Here is a 19,692-nt window from a genome sequence, read left to right on the forward strand (position 1 = left end):
GGTTGCCTACCCCTGAACTGGGCCAAGAGACAGTCACTGGACTAAGATTCCCTAGAGCGCTTCATGTCCAATTGGTTTTTTGTAGCAAATTATTTCCAGTTGGTTTCATATTGATTCCTTAATTCAATGTGCCCACTTTCTTCCTTCACTCCCCATGTTGCAAGATATTTATTTATTCATGTCTTTGTTTTCATTTTGTTAAATTTAAACAACCTGATCACTCTGGATGGTTTACACTTTAAAGAAATATAAAATAGAGAAAAAGAATCATGCACATTCAGGAAAAAAATGCAAAGCACACCGAAGAGAAAACTTATAGGGCAGTGATGGCGAACCTTTTAGAGGCCGAGTGCCCAAACGGCAACCCAAAACCCACTTATTTATTGCTGGGTACCAGGCGGGTGTGGCCCACTGGGTGGGTGTGACCAGGGTGGGCGTGATCACCTCAATGTTGCTCATGTGGAGGGACACCTGTGGGAGCCGGGCAGGGTTGGAGGAAATCCAGGGGGTCTCTGGCAGGTGGGGCAGTAGGCAGGAGGCTCATCCTGCGGGGTGAGGCAAGGTGAGGCAGGGCGGGGGAGCCATTGTCGCAGGGCAAGGCGAAGCAGGGGCCGGGGCGGCTGCTGCCTGACACCATCGGCTCCTGCACATAGAAGCCAGTGAGAGCATGGGTGCTGGGATGCATCCAGCCAGGTGGACCTCTGCGAGTTAGCGGGCAGCTGGTTGAAGGACAGTTGCCATCTCTGGGGCATGACGCGCATGCCCACAGAGAAGGCTCTGAGTGCCACCTCTGGCACACGTGTCATAGGTTCGCCACCACTGTTATAGGGCCTTTAAACCCACCCTGTCCCAAGGTCTGGGATTACACCAAGTTTTCAAGGGCTTTTGAATATCATCAGGGTGGAAACAGATGGGTCTCTGGAGTGATATAACAAAGAAGACATTCTTCTTTAATCCCCATGGATGACACTGTTTAATTAAAGAAACTTGGAGAATACATACTCTGCCTGATCTTTCTGGATTAACAGCCCACAAGCCACTACTTATCTCCATTTTAAAATTTGAGACTAGACACATTGTGATTTCATTCCCTTTGGGTCCTCATAATCATTTCTTTCAATGTTGTAATTATCGCCAGTGAGCAATATTAAAATCCTATGTTCTTTCAACCTCAGTTTAGAATACTCTACCCCAATCTAATATCCTTAACTATCACCCAGACAGAATAACCTACTGTCTGAGGTCTGTTAGATTTGGAGTTAAATGCAAACTGCAATTTAAACATATACTTCCATTCATGTTTTAATATAAAGACAAACCATCATTATTCCAAGTAGTGAGAAATGCTTACACACCTGAAGCATACATTTAGAATATTATAACCATTGTTGTTTGGTGTTCTTTAAATGTAGATGGTTTTCAAGAAATAAAGATTTAATGAAGAATGACACCATTTCGGTTTTGGCATTAATTTAGTTGACATTCTGCTTTAAAATGGAATAGATTATTTTACTTCGTACTTCACCTATTTCACTGCAGATTATATTTCTTAATTTTTTAAAATACCTTTTCTCCCCATTTTTATTATAAATTAAACAAATATTACCTAAAGCAGTTACCAACAAGACCTGGTAATGGCTAAGAGCACAAAAGTTGAAGAAAGAGTCAGAGGAGTCAATTCAGGCTGCTCAAGACCAAGCCTTAAGAACAAATGCACACAAGGCCACAATTGAGATGACAGCAACAGACAACAAATACCGCCTCTATGAAGAAGCTGAAGAAACAGTAGATCACCAGGTTAACTGCTGCAAGAAGAACACACAGACTGACTACAAACAACAGCTTGACAAAGTACAAACAATTGTGCATTGGAATATCTGCAGTGAAATACCACTTCCTCCAAGCAATAATTGGTGGGACCACAAAATAGACAAAATAATAGAAAATGAAGAAGCTAAAGTGCTCTGGGACTTTAGAATTCTGACAGGCAAGCACCTGCCACAACATATCCCAGACTTAACAATTATTGATAAGAAAGATAAAAACTCTAAATATTGGATGTGGCAGTACCTGGGGACAGCAAAAGAGAAGAGAAAGAACTGGAGAAAATTAGAAACTACAAAGACCTGCAAATAGAACGATTCTGGCAAAAGAAAGAAAAGATAGTACTCATAGTAATAGGTGCCTTAGGTGCAATCGAGAAACATCTGAAGCACCACTTGAACATCATCTGTATTGACAAAATCACCCATCAATCAGTTGCAAAAGTCCAACTTTATTTGGACTAGCGTACATTCTGCAACAATACCTTTAATACCATCAAACAACAATATCTGCCTATCCCAGGTCCTTTCTACATTTCATTTGCATACCTTCCATTGTACTTTTGTTATGTTTTAATTTTATATGATACTCACAAAGCTTACTTAAAAGGGATACAGTAGTGGCCAAAATTGTGGAAACCTTTTGGGAAAAGTGTACAGTAGAAATGCCACCTTTGGTTAAGTTTCCACCAATTTTTCTTCTAATTTCTTTATAACTGTAGCCTTGTTCACTTAATAATACTATTTTACATCACTTTCTGGGCAACCAGTCAACTCTTTGCACCATTACTGTAATTTTATTACATTTTATAAGTTCACTAAATGAAAGAACACAAAAAAACCAACAAACTTGATAGCGATCACATAATACACTGACAAATGTCCTCCTCTCAGCTTTGATACATGACATCAATAACTGAATCCTACTGTGATCTGATTGGCTCATTACCAAAACAAGATGGCACCTGATTGGCTCTCTAAACCAGTGGTTCTCAACCTGTGGGTCGCAACCCCATTTGGGGTCAAACGACCATTTCACGGGGGTCGCCAAACAACGCAGTCTGCCATTTTTTCCCCTTTTCCTTAGCTGTGCTACTCCCTTTTATTCTGTTGGCTTTTGAAAGCCAATAGAATAGACTCTCTTAAATAGAGTCTAATTCTATTGGCTTTCAAAAGCCAATAGGAATTGTCCAGGCTGTCTCTACCCTGCTGAGCCCGCCAAAAGTCCCAGTCTGCAAACGGTGCTGCAAGTTGTCTGCAGCGAGCTGTCTGGAAGTTTCCACCCCTCCCTGCTGACAACTACTAAAAATGTAAGTAAAAGAGGGCCAGGGGTGGGAGGTGGGAGGCCAGCAGGCGCAGGGAGGATTGCTGGCGCGCGTGGGGCCCGGCAGGTGCCTTACCTCCCTTGGGCTGGGCCAGCTGGTGGCCCAGCCGGTGATCGCCCTGCGCCATCGCTGCCCCTTGCCAGCTACGCCTTGGCCGGCACAGGGGGCGGCACCACGTATGTGCAGCGCTCCCAGACAGGGAAAGTCCTCGATTTACAATCGGTTGGGTAGTCCTCGACTTACGACCGGTTGGTTAGTCCTGAACTTACAACCAGTTGGGGGTTGCGGCATTAAAAAGGTTGAGAACCACTGCTCTAAACACTCATGCTCATTGGCTACAATCAGATGAAGGAAAGCTACCTGATATCAACCTAAGCAAGTTGTGCTTCTTTTTTCTAGTTATTTGGCTATAACTTTTCACAGAATACAGTACAAATAATTGAACAAACTTTGTTGCATTACATTCTTGATTAAATTATCTTTCCATTGATATATAATTTCATGGTACCACTCCAAAAAAAGTGGTGTTATTATCCATCAAACCTCAAAAATACACTTTTCCCAAAAGGTTTCCACAATTTTGGCCACTATTGTATAATTAGTATAGATGCATGTATATATGTACTTATTAGATTTTTATCCCACCTTTATTACTTTATAAGAAACTCAAGTTTGCCAACATATATAATACTCCTTCCTCCACCTATAATTATTATAAGATTATTTATTTATATTTCACATTTCTAGACCATCCATCTCTCTTGAGATGCCGGTAACATTCATTCTTTGAATTCAAATGCAAATAATCAAAGTTCATTTCACGTTTGAGCTCTTTACAAATATAAAAATCCTTGAAGAGATGAATGAACTTCCAAATTTTTCCTTAGAAAAAGGAGTCAGCACTGTGAGTCACTGATTTGTGATCAAACATCAGTGTGGAAGAACTGAGTTACTTGAAAGAAGTGCTAGGAATTTCCCAATCAAGGCAGTTAGCTGGTTTTGAAGATTCTAAGTGTCAAACCCACTGCGCTGGGCTAGAAGCATAGATGGCCTAAAATAATAAAAGCTTGTCAGTGTGATTGTGTTGTGTATCTCCCTCCAGAGATTTAGACAGGTATTTGCCTGAACTACTTTTGAACCTTTCCTCTGGACTTCAAAAAAGTTTCAGCCCTTTTTGCCTAAGTAACAGTTCCTGTGTCAACGTTGTCAACATCGGATGTTCTTGCTTTGACAACAGATAGAAATGTAGCCATCTTTTCTCTATTGCTCTTAGATGCTGGGAGGGGGAAATGTGGATGAGAGTCCAGCTAGTCATAACAATAATAACTCAGCCATGGGAACCCAAGATTATTAAGTCCAGAGTTGATAGAAATTTGGGAGCAGGAGAGATGGGGAGAAATCCCGCACTTCAAATTAATTGGGGATGTGATTTATGACTGTTAATTGGAGGAGGGAATTGCGCTTTGCTACTTTGTGCCAGGGAAAGGGGATTCAGTTTTTGGCTTCAACTACATAGTGCCGATACTTTGTTTCTCGAATAAAAGATTCTTTAAGGAAAACAATGCCTTGAAGTTCTTTTGAATAGATTCATCTGTCGGAACCATGACATCCTGCATATTTCCACTAAAGTCCTCTTCCTTACTCTCACAGATATTATAGGTTTAGGTAAGCCTAACGGTCTGAAGACAGAAAGAAAACCACAGTAATACTAGGTTTAAATGCAGTTTAATTTTACAGAGTGGTTGGGTTGGTTTGATTTGAGCTTAGCATGTCGTGTGATCCGAGCCATAAACCACATTGTAAACTTTGGTAGGATATGTAACCCTAGACCAGAGGTTCTCAACCTGTGGGTCGGGACCCCATTTGGGGTCGAACGACCATTTCACGGGGGTCGCCAAACAACGCAGTCCGCCATTTTTTTCCCCTTTTCCTTAGCTGTGCTACTCCCTTTTATTCTATTGGCTTTTGAAAGCCAATAGAATAGACTCTCTTGAATAGAGTCTAATTCTATTGGCTTTCAAAAGCCAATAGGAATTGTCCAGGCTATCTCTGCCCTGCTGAGCCCGCCAAAAGTCCCATTCTGCAAATGGTGCTGCACCATTTGAGTAGTCCTCGACTTACGACCGGTTGAGTAGTCCTCGACTTACGATCGGTTGGGGGTCGCAGCATTAAAAAGGTTGAGAGTCACTTCCCTAGACTAAGACTGGAGATAGTTAGACATTTGATTATTTTCTTTGAAACTATTCTATAACTCTTAGTCTCCAAAAGCAGATCCCAAACAGATTTGACCACATTCTTCATAACAGGAAAAGACTAAATCTTAAGAAACATATATTAAAAACAAAATCATAGGGACATATTTATCAGTTGCTGCCAGTTTATACTAAATTAGTTACATATGTGTTATTTGAGGAAATGGTTAGCAAAACATAAACTTAACAACCACTTTAAGAGTTACAGAGAACTTATCAGTTATGAAGTTCATTTCACCTATTAATAGTTTTTGAGGTATAGCAAGTTCAAATTTATAGTCTAGGAGCATTCCATGACACCTTCTCATACGTCATCAAGAGAAGAAATGCCGATAAAGAACTTGAAGGACTGCATAATTTTTCAAAATTTATTTTGACAGCCGCAAAATAAAATCCTGTTACTTTTTGGACAGCCATTCAAAAGAGCCATCTCTAATGCTAAAGGAGCTACAATGGTTTTGTAAAATGAAGAAACAGACTATTTTTCATAATCCAATTACAGTACAGAGAAATCTGCTGTCCAAATATCAGTTTCCACATATTGGAATCACTTGATTTAATGTGGCTATTTTATTTTCTACACATAGTAGAAAATAGAACATAGAGAATGAGGATTTTGTGGGAGAATAACATTATAAACTCTTGATTTAGCTTCTTAAGGAATATGGAAGAAATTGTTATGAGAGAGCAGCTGAATTAGGTTTCAGTAGTTATACTAGTAAAGATTAGGCTTAGAGGACCAAGGAACCCAGATTTCATTTTCATGCTAGTCATCATCTATCAAATTTATCTCACAGGAAAGTTGTAGATAAAAATGGGATGCTAGAATTACCAAAAAGGTAAGATAAAATTTTAATGAACGTTAAGCATAATTAATAGGAAGTAAAATTAATAAAGTATAGTAGCCAGTGAAAAGTCATCAGACTTTAGTATGCAGAATCAATGTTTTACTAAAAATAAAATATATTTATTTTATTACCCACATTACACATTTCAATATTATTATTTGCAGAGTAAGGTCAGAGAAAGAACAAGATTCAGGAATAGTTCAATTTTCCTATGAGCCCCTGATCATAAGGAAGACTCAATTTTTTTTAAAGAAGGTAACATATTAAGAATAATTTTGTCACTCATTGGCCAATTGAGAAAATATTGTGTTATTGCTATATCAAGATGACCCATTTGGACTTTGCAAACAGAGTTCCATATACAAGGCCAAGTCAGAAAAGAAGAGTCTGATAGCTGATAACATTTGAGAGAGACAGATTAAATACAGCTGAGCTTCTAAAGGAGAAAAGCCAAGCGTCGCTGGGCAAAAAAAATATTTATTCTGAAGTACACCCAGGGGTATACATTCAGTGAAAACAACTCTGCCAGTTTGTGTTCAAATGCAATCTTCCAAAATATGATTTATTAAATGGCCTTTAGGTCATAACCTCAATGAAAGACAAGATTATCCGGGAATGTCTGCTCTGCTGAAGTCTCCACCCCCTTAATTTATCTGCTTTCTTCCAAGGAGTTCAATAGCAGTAAATGCCATCTCCATCTCATTTTTATCCATAAATAATCTATAGCAGTGGTGGCGAACCTATGGCACGGGTGCCAGAGGTGGCACTCGGAACCCTCTCTGTGGGCACACGTGTCATTGCCCCAGCCTCACCTCCCCCCGTGACCACCTCCTCTCCAGCAGCCCCCCTGAAGGAGAGTCGCCCCCAAGCGTGGCCCATGCGGAGCAGCACAGCCAAGGACATGGCAGCTAGGCAGCGTAGACAAGACTCTGCCCTCACACCCCATTGATGGTGCAAGGCGTGGGCAGAGGGCATGACTGCCATAGTGCTGCTGGGCTGCCTGGACGATCTGCGGCAGGCCCTGGAGGCGGTGAGTGGCCCTGCGGGCAGGCAGCGCAGGGGATGGAGGGCAGGGGCAGGGCAGGGGGTGGAACAGGGGCGGAGTCAGTTTTTGGGCACTTGGTCTCTAAAAGGTTCACCATCACTGATCTATAGTAAAAAAAAATAGTCCAAAAGATACTATTCAGTTTAAACACCTATTTAGTCAGGCTTGGACCTGGCCATCTAAGCAAAAGGAAGAAATAAATGAAATTCAGTTATTTTGAAACTGAATCTGGGAAGCAGATTATTTTAATTACTGTTTATTTGTGATTCATTTTTCTAAGAAGTGCTAGAAGAATTTCTATTTAAGAAACTTCCTATATTTTAGCTGCTTTTATAGGTTTGACAATTGCACATCAGTCTGAAATCTAAAAAAGTAAACGGAAAATATATATGTGTGTAAGGGATTTGTTTTAGCATTCTAAAGTTAGCTACACAGCTTGGAGTGGTAGAGATTAACCTTCAAATGCCATTCTTTTCAAAGATGCTTTCAATATAAGTTACACCAGGATGAATAGGAATGATGGATTGAAACCCTCCCAAAGTATTCCTTGAGAATAGCTAAGTATAATTAAAATAGTTTGTAAAAGTTGCAACACAAATTCTATAGGACATCACAAATCCAGCAAAATCTTTCATGTCCCTAAAACCTATATTTATCTAGAATATAACATAGCAGGATTGTCTAGGAATTATTTGAAAAGTTAAGAACATACTATTTTTCGCATTTCTACTAGCTATCATTATAGTAAATGCAGAAGCTTTTATTAGATTGTATCCAGGAGTTCATTGCTGTTGCTTCTGGTACCTACTAAAGCAGGGGTCTTCAAACTTGGCCCTTTTATGACTTGTGGACTTCAACTCCCAAAATTCCTCAGTCAGGCACGCTGGCTGAGGAATTCTGGGAGTTGAAGTCCACAAGTCATAAAAGGGCCAAGTTTGAAGACCCCATTTCTTAAGCTACCCAAGTACATTACTAGGAATAGCTTAAAGAGAAATTGCTGGTGACCTGTTTTTATAACGCCCCATTGAACATGAAGAATAAATGAAGAAATGTTTTGTTAAACCATGGCTAGGTCTTTTGGGAGCACACTGCTATTTTGTAAACTGAGACTATGGCTTGCAACACATTCCTCTTCATTGTTAAACATCTTATACACGAAGAGGCCAATCCAAAAACAAAAGTTACATTCAACTTATCACAGCAGGTTTTCCACAATATTAGCCTTCTGCACCACTTTTTCTTTTTGCACATTCCGTTAATACTAAGGTGACCAACCTTTTTACAATGAAAAGGAGGACACAAATAAATTGAAGAAAAAAATATTGTAAATAAAAGAAACATTTTATTCATTGCAACAATAATACAGACAACTTGCATGTGCAAAGTTTGCCAGCCGGGTGTTTTGGCGTGCTCAGCAGCAATTCCTATTGGCTTTCAAAAGCCAATAGTAGGAGTAGCACAGTTCATGCAAAAGTTGAAAAAAAAACCATCAAAAAAAAGGTGCCAGAACGCCGTTCTGAGCGTTCTATGAAAAAAAAAAAAAAAAGCCCTGCAGATTAGTCTTCAAATATCGAAAAGGAGGACATGAAGGAGGACACTTTTCGAGGGAGGTCAGAACTTACAAAAGGAGGGCTGTCCTCCCTAATGGAGGACAGTTGGTCACCTTAAATACTACAGAATATATTTTTCTCTTTAAAAGAGAGACACGTTTCTTCTAAAAGAAAATATTTTCTAGCTGACAGTGTTCTAGACAATACTGAGATTTCTCAATGTTGACGATAAAAGAAGTTTCACTGAAAGCACGTTCGCCACTGCCAACCCTACATAAAATGAAGAGTAATAGTGTTGCAAGCCAGTCTCAGTTTACAAAAATAGCAGGGTGCTTCCAAAAGACCTAGCCATGGTTTAGCAAAAACTCTAGAACATTTCTTCATTTATGCTTCCCTTTCAATGGGGCTTTCTAAAAACAAGTCGCCAGCAATTCCTCTTTAAACTATTCCTAGTAATGTACTTGGATAGCTTTAGTACGCACCAGAAACAACGACAATGAACTCCTGGATACAATCTAATGAAAGCTTGTGCGTTTACTATAATAAACGTCCCAACCCATCCCTGGGAAGCCGTTTTAATAAACTAATTCAACCGTCCTACTTTTCGCAGCAGCAAATCGTTTCCGTAGCAAGGCCAGTTTCCCATAAGCTTGCTCACACCCCGTTGCCTTACATTAATTGGAATATTATTATATGTTCTCTGTATGTTGTAGAACAGACTGTGTCTCTCATCCATCCTTTACCTATCCTCTCTGAATGCCTAGGTTCCTACAACAGCCGTTTCTTACCTTCTCAAACACCGCATAAGCTTAACCACCCAAACTTTTGCCCGGTAACAAAAGCAAGGAATGAAGACTTCCCACACACAGCCCATACGTTAACGCTATCAAGCACGCAGGCAAGCATGCTTATCTATAGGCTCTTATAGCCGAGACTCTTCCTGTATCGCATCCCAGAAGGGGCGGAGCCGAGAACAGGAGCGAAGGATCCAAATGCAACTTTGGGAGAAGGGGAAGAAAGAAACTTTCACGACGTGGGAAAAGCAGGAGAACGACCTTCTCGTCCAATCTCTAAAAACTTGTTCGATCGCCTAAGAATTTAATCGCGAGTCCTCTGGAGTTCACTCTTTCTAGATGCCTACGGAAACAACGGCTAAAGTTCCTCAAGATGCCGAAGACATAAAGTGATTGCAGGATTATCACTTAACGTGGGAACCCAGCTACAACACCAGCTGACACACAGTATGCCTAATTAGACTTACACCTGGCTGGCTGAACTACTCTGATCAGAGTAGTAGAACACCAATCTCCGCTTACTCAAGAGAAAGCACATTGAACTCCTTGGATCTTGCTTCTAACTAAGATCCGATTTCACGTTAGTTTTTAGACATTGGCTCTCTTTTGCTGAAAAGTTTAATTGGAGGATGTTGAAAACAAAAAAGAACATTCCAGAACAGATACTTAACCTTGGATTATGTTGCCAGGGAATGATATGGAGATGGTTAAACAGATGGGCTGGTGACCAGAAAATACAGTTGTGGGTATCTCTCTGGATTCAAAGAGATTGCTGTAGAAAATTGATGGCAATACTTTGGATCTCAAGGAGAACAAATCATTCTGTACTAAATGAAGTAAAATCAGAGTGCTCACCTGAAATACTAATTATGAGCCAAATTGATGCATGATGGGAAGGTATCCATTTTTCTTCATTCAGCCTTTCTGATGATTAAACCATAATAGGTTATGTTTGTACCATATAATAAATTGTAAGCCAGCATTTACAAATCAGATTGGTTGGACAATTATATTTGAATGTTTACTAGTTCTATTAACTGGTCAGAGTCTGGGTTTTTGTTTTTTTTTTCTTTTGGGCAAGTCATTCACTCACTCCCAACCCACCTCCCAAGGTTGTTGTGGAGAAAATACAAAAAAGAAGGAGCATTATGTTTGTCTGCCATCTTGAGCTACTTGTAAAGTAATAAAGATGAGATTAAAAGCTAATGAATATTTTTACACCTATCAGAATGCCCAATCAGCCAACTGATTACCATAAAACCAATATTTGATTATTTATAAGTAAGGTTCACACAATCCACCTAGCTAAGTCTAAGTAGAAAATCCATCCATGTAGCGTCAGATGCAGGAAAGGGAAGTCACTTTGTGATAACAATCTAGCAAACTCTGTTTTACAGTGCAATTTTTTTAAAGTCAGTTGTGTTTTGAGACAACACAAACAGGATAGAGAATAGCTTAGTGTATCTCCACTGTCTTTTTGTGCCCATTTAACCACCACCTTGCACACCCATATACATTAAAGTTTTTAAAAAGTGCAACTAGAACAACCCCATGTATAGATTCTCTAAGCTCCATTCTCTAGTAATGGGAAGAAATTTTTAATATGAGGGCAATTTGGAAATAAACCTCCGTTTGAGCATGTGCAAGAAATAGGCGGGAATAGCAACGTCTGTCCTAGGGCACCATGTGCAGTGGTTCAGTAAGCAGTGGTAGGAGAAGGTTGTATTGCAGTTGACTTGTCCGCTAGATCAACTGAAAATGAACTCTGATGTTGTTGTTTTCTAATGCATATAACAAAAGTTCTGTATCCGCGAGTGTCTATCATTGATAACCAAATGAAGGTATATTTCCAAATTGCCCTAGTAGTTCTTATGTATGTTCAGTTGAGTTCAACCTTTGTCTTTCACCAGCAATGCTCTTAAGCATCTCTTGAGCCACTCTGTCTCTCTCGGTTCCTCCACAAATCCTGGGGAACAACAAGATCCAAGGTTGAGGGAGGGGGCACAATCTTATCCAGCACCTCAGTTACTCTCTTAGTCCAGGTGGGGACTAGGTTCTTGGCAGGACTATGCAGCAGATCCTCAGTTATAGCCCCCATCAGTGAAACCCATCAGTGTGCAACAGTTGCTAGGAATGAACTTATCTAATAGGTTCCACAACCCTGCAGAGGGATACAGCCTTAGAGAAATTCATAGTTACCAGACTGAACTGACTGTGACAGCAGGACCAAAGATAGGTCCATTAATTCTAGTTCACAAAGGCACTGCTCCAACAAGAACACCAAATTACGTGTGTGACCACTACTCCTAGTTGGGTCCTGGCTATTTTGGGACAGGCCCATGGATGTCTTTCCATGAATTCCTGAGCGATCTCTGACCCTACTCCCATGGAAGGCAGGTTGAAGTCCCCCAGAATTATAAGCCTGGGAAACTCCACCACCATCCCTGCAGTGTGGTCCAGGAGCTTGGGCGGAGAAGCTGCGATGTAGCAGTGAGGCCAATACAATAGCAGCAATCCTTAGAGCCCACTCTAAGAAAAAAGGTCTCACAATGGACATTTGTGGAGCTCTGCTGCTAGTAACAGTCAGAGACTCTTAGATAACAACAGTCACATTACCTCCCCTGCCCTGCAGTCTAGGCTGGTGCCACACCTGATATCTGACTAGGCATATTTCTGAGAGAGGAAATCTTCCCTTTGGCCCCAGCCAGGTCTCTGTAATACATGCCAAGTCAGCCTTCTTCATGGTGATCCAATCAATAAGGGGAGCCTTATTGCAGACCAACCTGGGTTTAAGAGCAACAGACTAAGATCTGGGTCACTATTGATCTACTGACCAGCTAAAGAGGTTTAGCTCAGGGGGCCGGAATGCACAACCAATACAAAACATTGCAGATACATTGGCTGTGAAAGGGAGGCCCCCTTCTTTCCTTATTACATCAACTTGAGGTTAACCATGTCCATTTAAAATAAGTTTACTGATACTGAATAACAATTAATGGAGGAGGAGTTGCAAACTGGGTACCATGTAATTTCTACCTGACCATCTTTTCAATTATGTCATCCAAAAGCCCAGAACTAAATTACAATTCATGACTTTACTTATTCGTTGTACTAATCTATTTAATTATCTCTGGGCATAATGAGATCGCTTCGCATATAAAGAAATGTAATTATTCTTTGTACTAACTTATTTCATTATTATACCGGCGGGGGGGGGGAATCATTACAGAATTCCAAATTCAAATAATGGTCTGATTCAGGTTAAATGGAATCTGCTGGCAGAGAAAATGGCTATAGTCTAGCTTAATTCAGTAAATGGTTAGGAAATACATTATTGTCTTCAGCAAATAGATGTGGACAGTCTTAATAGATTGGGCTCTTCTACTACAACATTTAGTCGACAAATATATCACCAAATAAGAGTTCTTTCAGGTACCCATCTGATTCTATATTACTAGACACTGAAAGTTCTACAGCTGACAGGTTGTTACTACTGACATGTTACACAAAAATAGAAAGATAAAGATTAATGTAACACTAATAGTCAAGTTTCTAGTCCGGTGGATTCCAAAAAGAAACAGAGTTGTATTCTACTCTTCTTACTTCCACAGGTATGGTAATAAAGTAGTTACAATTTTCATGTACTTGCACATATAGGTAGTCCTCAGCTTACAACCATTCATTAGTAACGATTTGAAGTTACAAGGATACTGAAAAAAGTGACTTAAGACCATTTTTCACACTTAACAATTGTTGCAGCTGGCATGAATTTATAATGGTTGCAACGTCCTAGGGGTCATGTGATCATCTTTTGCGACCTTCTGACAAGCAAGGTCAATGGAGAAGCCAAATTCCATTAAGAACCATGTTTTTAACTTACAACTTACTACAACTATAAGAAATGTGTCAAGAAAGGTCATAAAGTGGGGCAAAATTCATTTGAAAACTTTGTTTAGCAATGGAAATTTTGGGCTCAGTTTTGGTCGTAAGTCAAGGACTATCTGCAGACACTTTGACTAGGGAACCACTGCTATTCACAGATAATGGTGTGATGCTATCATAGATTCCAGTCAGGAAGGCCCTTAGTTAATACAACCTCAATATCCAGTTTGTAATTACTGTAAGACCAAAATCATGATCTTTAGCAAAATGCCAAAGGAACACTAATAAACATTAAAAGACCATCTTATTAAGTAGGCCAAATGATTACACACCAAGGGTATGATTTTTCACAATTCAAATAAAAAAATAAAAAGCATTCTGCTAACATTTATATATTATATTAGAGTTTATACTTCAACCACTAGATAAAATCAAAGAAATAAACATTGCAAATGTGTGTGGGATCTTCAGAAAAAAATGGTGAATGTTTAAGGGCCACTTCCTGGCCAATAATTCTCTCTTTTCATTCCTTTCTTTCTCATTTCTAGATGAGCTTACTAAAGTCACTTCTCCAGTTGTTTAAAGGTTTGCTTTTATGTTTTTCTATGGAAAAACCACAAGATGGTGCTAAATGCAAGAATCTCTCTCTCTCTCTCTCTCTCTCTCTCTCTCTCTCTCTCTCACACACACACACACACACACACACACTCACACACACACACACACACACACACACACACACACACACACACGGAAAAAGTAAAGACTAAGAATATTTTTATTCATTAAATCTTTATCTAACCCTTCTTTTGAGGGAGTCATTTTGTATTAGCTTCTCCCACTGACAACCGGAAACATTCTATTTACTTAATTCTTTTTCAATTATATCCCACTTTTTTTTCCAGGAACTCAAACTAATCCTCCCTCCTCCTATTTTTCCCTATAACAACAACTTTGTAAGGTAGAGTAGGCAGTGAGTGGCCCAAAGCCACCCAGTGAATTTCTAAAGATGGACTTCAAGAATAGTCAGGTTATTTCAGCAACAGAGGTTAAACACACACAGAGACACAAACACACACACACATACGTTCTTCATTGCCAGTCTGAATTCAACAATAATTTACTTTGAACAATAATTGCCGGCTTCTTCACAACACTGAGAAACATTTGCCTAAGACAAAGAAGATTTTTCAGAGTTGTCCATATTTAACATCAGCGTAGCAGACAGGGTAGACACACATACTGTATTGTCTTATCATGGTGAGATCTGTTACTTTTCCACTGAGATTGCTATCATTTATATGCAATAAATGCATATTTGGGTATTTCTTACTTGTGGCAGAAGTGAAGCAGTTTTTGAAGACAACTCGGTTAGCTGATCAACTCATAACTATTCAATCGTTAGCTGATCTTTTTTAAGCCTTAGTTGCTTGCAACACACTAAACCAGGAATTAAACACGCAGAGTGAGTTTGCATAATGCATTGAACAACAATTTAACCAACTATTCATTAGCAAGTTATGATGCAATTTCAGTGGGTTTTGAAGCAGCTCAGTCTTCCAGATAGGCAAACACTGGACCAACAATCTGACCAACTGCATTTTCTTCTGCAACATTATAAAAAAACATCCAGCTGTGAATAGAAATGGTATTTTATTGCACAATGTCAAGAAGATGTAGAAAAATAATTGAGAAGCTATTTAGATGCATGCATTAATATTAAAATACTAAAATGCCCCCTTCAAGCTCTTTGGATGTTTAGAATGTGATTATTTTGAAGAATTTATGTCACTGTTTCCTTCTCTGCTTATTGACCAGTCTCCTTGCAAATTCCACTGGTAGAGGAGATAAGGAAGGGAATAGTATAAAGTAAGAATGAAACTCAACATTAAGGAAACCAAGATCATGGCATCTGGCCCTCTCAATTCCTGGCAAATAGATGGGGAAGAAATGGAGGTAGTGACAGATTTTATCTTCCTGGGCTCCAAGATCACCACAGATGGGGACTGCAGCCAAGAAATTAAAAGATGCTTGCTCCTGGGGAGGAAAGCTATGGCAAATCTAGACAGCATAATAAAAAGCAGAGATATCACCTTGCCAACAAAAGTACGTATAGTCAAGACCATGGTTTTCCCAGTTGTGATGTATGGCTGTGAAAGTTGGACCATAAGAAAGGCTGAGTGCAAAAGAACTGAGGCCTTTGAACAATAGTGCTGGAGAAGGCTCCTGCAAGTCCCCTGGACTGCAAGGTGATCAAACCGATCAGTCCTAGAGGAGATCAACCCTGACTGCTCTTTAGAAGGCCAGATCCTGAAGTTGAAACTCAAGTACTTTGGCCACTTAATGAGAAGGAAGGACTCACTGGAGAAGGGCCTAATGCTGGGAAAGATTGAGGGCAATAGAAGAAGGGGAGAATGAGGTGGCTGGATGGAGTCACTGAAACAGTAGGCGTGAGCTTAAATGGACTCCAGAAGATGGTAGAGGACAGGAAGGCCTGGAGGAACGTTATCCATGGGGTCACGATTGGTCGGACACAACTTCACAACTAACAACAACAACAAGAGTGATACAGATTTTACATGCCATGAATTCTACTTTAAAATTATAGTTCTATCATTTAAAAAAATTAAAATTCACATACTAGTCAATGAGTGAACTTTTGTCAACTACACATTCCTCAAGAACTATCCCGAAAACTTCTCTAGGGTCAATTATTAGCACTATCAGTGGTCAGTTAAAATCACTTAAATATGAGCCAGCAGTGTGCTGCATCTGCCAAAAAAGCCAATGCAGTCCTAAGCTGCATTAACAGAGGGATAGAATCAAGAACACATAAAATATTAATAACATTTTATAATGGCTTGCACTTGGAATACTGCATCCAGCTTTGGTCGCCACAATGTAAAAAAGATGTTGGGACTTTGGGAAAAAATGCAGAGGAGAGCAAAAAAAAAAATGATTAGGGGACTGGAGGCTAAAACATATAAAGAGCTGATGCTGGAATTGGATATTTCTAGTTTAATGAAGAGAAGAACAAGGCGTGACATAATAGCAGTGTTCCAATATCTTTGTGGGCTGCCACAAAGAAGAGAAGGTCAACCTACTTTCCAAAGCACCTGAAGACAGGACAAAAAGCAGTGGATGGAATCTAATCAAGGAGAGAAGCAACCTAGAACTAAGGAGAAATTTCCTGACAGAATAGTTAATCAGTGGAACAACTTGCCTCCAAAAGTTGTGGATGCTCCAACGCTGGAAGTTTTTAAGAATTGACTGGATAACCATTTGTCTGAAATGGTATAGGGTATCCTGCCTGAGCAGAGGATTGGACTAATTAAAAACAATAGGAAACATCCAGAAAATAAATATAAACGGCAGCTGAGATAATTAATCAACTAACCATAAAGCCAAGAAACAGGGCCCTTAACATATTCTGAGCCCTAGGCAGAGGTACATAGCAAAGTTTTCAAAGCCTTATCTTTGAAAACATACCCGCCAGCTCCCAGACCAGGCTCTCCATCAATTATAGAGCTCTAACTTCTTTCAAAATGTACAAATTCCCTAATCCAACTTTATAGCGGAAAAATACATGTGTTTAATCATTTCTGCTTTACATAGGCAAAGGCTCACTTAAATGGCCAAACTACATTACTTTGCCTGCACAAAGACAGGAACCACCAAAGGAATTCTTCAACTTATGACCATAATTGGACCAGAATTTCTAGTCCCTGCAGTTGCTAAGTGAATTATGCGGTCATTAAGGCAATCCAGCTTCCTCCCTTGACTGCTTGTAGGAAGCTGGTTGGAAAATTGCAAATGGCGATCACATGACCTCGGGACACTGCAACCATTATAAATACATGCCAGTTGTCCCGCATTTGATTTTTGATCACATGACTATGGGGCTGCTGCAATATTCCTAAGTGTGAGGACTGGCTGTCTGTCACTTCTGTCAGTGTCACTGTAACTCCGAACAATAATTAAATGGTTGTAAGTTGACGACTAAGAAACAGGCTTGCATAGGTGTGTAACTTTGGAAGAGTACTAAACCTCTGTTTCAAAAATGCAGTTGCTCCATAAGGCCTGCACACCTGCAGTTACCCCTACTCATCAGCAAGTCAGAGGCAGGATATGGCTTAGAAGCAATAACAGCACATTTTAGGCTGGTATATATTTGTGCTGTCTTAGTGACAGATGGAAAGCAATTTAATCATGGAGAAAAGCTCTTAACACTGTACTTGACAGGTATGTTGAATCCTTGCCGAGGCTGAAGTCTCTCGAAGAGCCACGTTACAGCTGTCCTTGCAGCTGCTGTCCCATGGCCCAGAAGATAGGAGCTGGCAAGCAGTGGGACATTTGTCTGTTGTCACTTATCTGTCATTTCTTTCTGGTCAATGCTAGGGATTGAATCTACAGAAAAGACAAGTTCAAGAGTGACTCACAAAAAGGATCCTGCCAAGGGATTCTCAGCACTTGGAATGAGAACTGAACTAGCTAGTTATGAAATATACAAAGACACTGTAAGGACAGATATGTACTGATAGGTTAATGAGACATAGTCAAAGTTTTATTTTCTTTATATTAAGAATAAAAAAAAATACGAAGAAAATACAGCTTTGACTATGTCTCATTAACCTGTTAGTACATATCTGCCCTTACAGTGTCTTTGTGCATTTCATCATTGGCTAGTTCAGTTCTCATTCCAAGTGTTGAGAATCCCTTGCAGACACTTCTGCAATTGGTGCTTTCCAGGTCAGGTTTAGCTTCCAGCATTTTTTCAATCAGCATGAACCTTGATGTGTGTGTGTATATATATATATGTTATAGGAATTGTGACTCTACAACCCTGCAAAGTTGAGGTTTAGGGGTGCACAAGCATTTTGAATCTGAGCCATCTTTGCTATAGGGCAAAATGAGATTTTAAAATCATTTGGGAAATGTTTCAAGCTTGAGACATAAAATTTTCCATTCCAAACCAGGGATTAACATTTCAGAACAATGCACATTCAAAACATTTTGTACAGTATTATAAACTATGATGCAATTTCCATTATCTTTGCTGCAAAGACTTATTGTAGCCATGATCAGCTTATGAATTATATTCAGGGAGAGAATGAGCTAAATACTATTTTTCTTCGCCCATCCTCACTTTCCAACCACCCTGTTGTTTTAGTTAAGGGATATTCAATACTTTTAACCAAATGGAAACAATTTGCTATTCTAACAAACATTCTTTATTATAATTCTTATTATAATTTTGCAGAAGTAAAATTACACCAGGGTGGAATCAAAATTCCCAGCTCTCCAAGCATTTCAGTTTAAACCTGAAGAATAAAATATGCCACATTTTCTTTAGGAGTAAATTGGTCTTGTCTTACAAAGATACTCATTTTGTATTAGAGGTATTTTTCTGATGTCAGTAAACATGCAGGGCCAATTAAAATATTATCTTACTTTCGGTGTTCTGGATTTGCTGTCATCTTCATGCCACCATATGACATTCCTGAAAATCCAGCTCATTCCTGTAATCTGAGAATCTGTGTGTGTTTTTTACAGTTGTGACCATTGAAAATAGCCTGACCTTCAATTACCACAGGCCTGACCTTTTCTGAAGCCCATAGTTAAATATATTTCTGTAGGCTGCTGGCTGTTTGTCTCCGTGGTGGCTAAAGTATTAGGAACACGGGTGTAAAACTCAGAAACTAAGCAAATTGCAATCACAAACAGTCAATATATGTATATATTCATATATAAGGAATTGAATACACATATTGGCCCATGCCCTGAGACAGTAACTACTGCAACAATATTAAAATTAACATGGTAAAAATAAGTTTGGAGACTTAGATGTCCCCCAGTCCATTCATTTTGATTAGGTTGAAAATCTATTACTCAAAAATGCTTTAAATTTTCTGGATGACTATTCTGACTAAATACCTTCAATTCTGTCTTAAATTGTTTTCTACATTTCCTCCAGGAACAAAAGGTGCCTTACAAGGTTTTCCCTAGCGCCTCCTCTTCCATTCTTATAGAAATCCTGTGGGTTACAGCAGATATGCTAAGATTGAGTAAAAGATTATTAATCAAAATGGATGTGTGGTATTGTGGTTATGGGCTAGAAAGCAAGGGACTGAATTCTAGTCCTCCCTTAGGACTATTCCAACTCACTGTAGAGG

At 39.4% G+C, this 19,692-nt stretch overlaps 1 protein-coding gene across 3 annotated transcripts in view; it reads right to left on the reverse strand.

Annotated features, from left to right (window-relative positions):
• Positions 1 to 19,022, reverse strand: part of LOC120312058 (ferric-chelate reductase 1-like) — a 44,986-nt gene extending 25,964 nt beyond the window's left edge. Inside the window, exon 1 of one of the 3 annotated variants that reach the window (XM_039352269.1) lies at positions 18,971 to 19,022. The gene's annotated coding sequence lies outside the window, so the exon portion shown is untranslated. Of the gene's footprint in view, positions 1 to 9,631; positions 10,027 to 18,970 lie in introns of those variants that run through there. The other 2 variants (XM_039352270.1, XM_039352268.1) reach the window with 2 other exon arrangements.
• Between the last annotated feature and the right edge of the window lie 670 nt (positions 19,023 to 19,692).

The sequence above is a fragment of the Crotalus tigris genome, unplaced genomic scaffold (genome assembly GCF_016545835.1).
Source record: "Crotalus tigris isolate CLP2741 ecotype Arizona unplaced genomic scaffold, ASM1654583v1 scf7180000018419.1029430, whole genome shotgun sequence".
Taxonomy (NCBI): domain Eukaryota; kingdom Metazoa; phylum Chordata; class Lepidosauria; order Squamata; family Viperidae; genus Crotalus; species Crotalus tigris.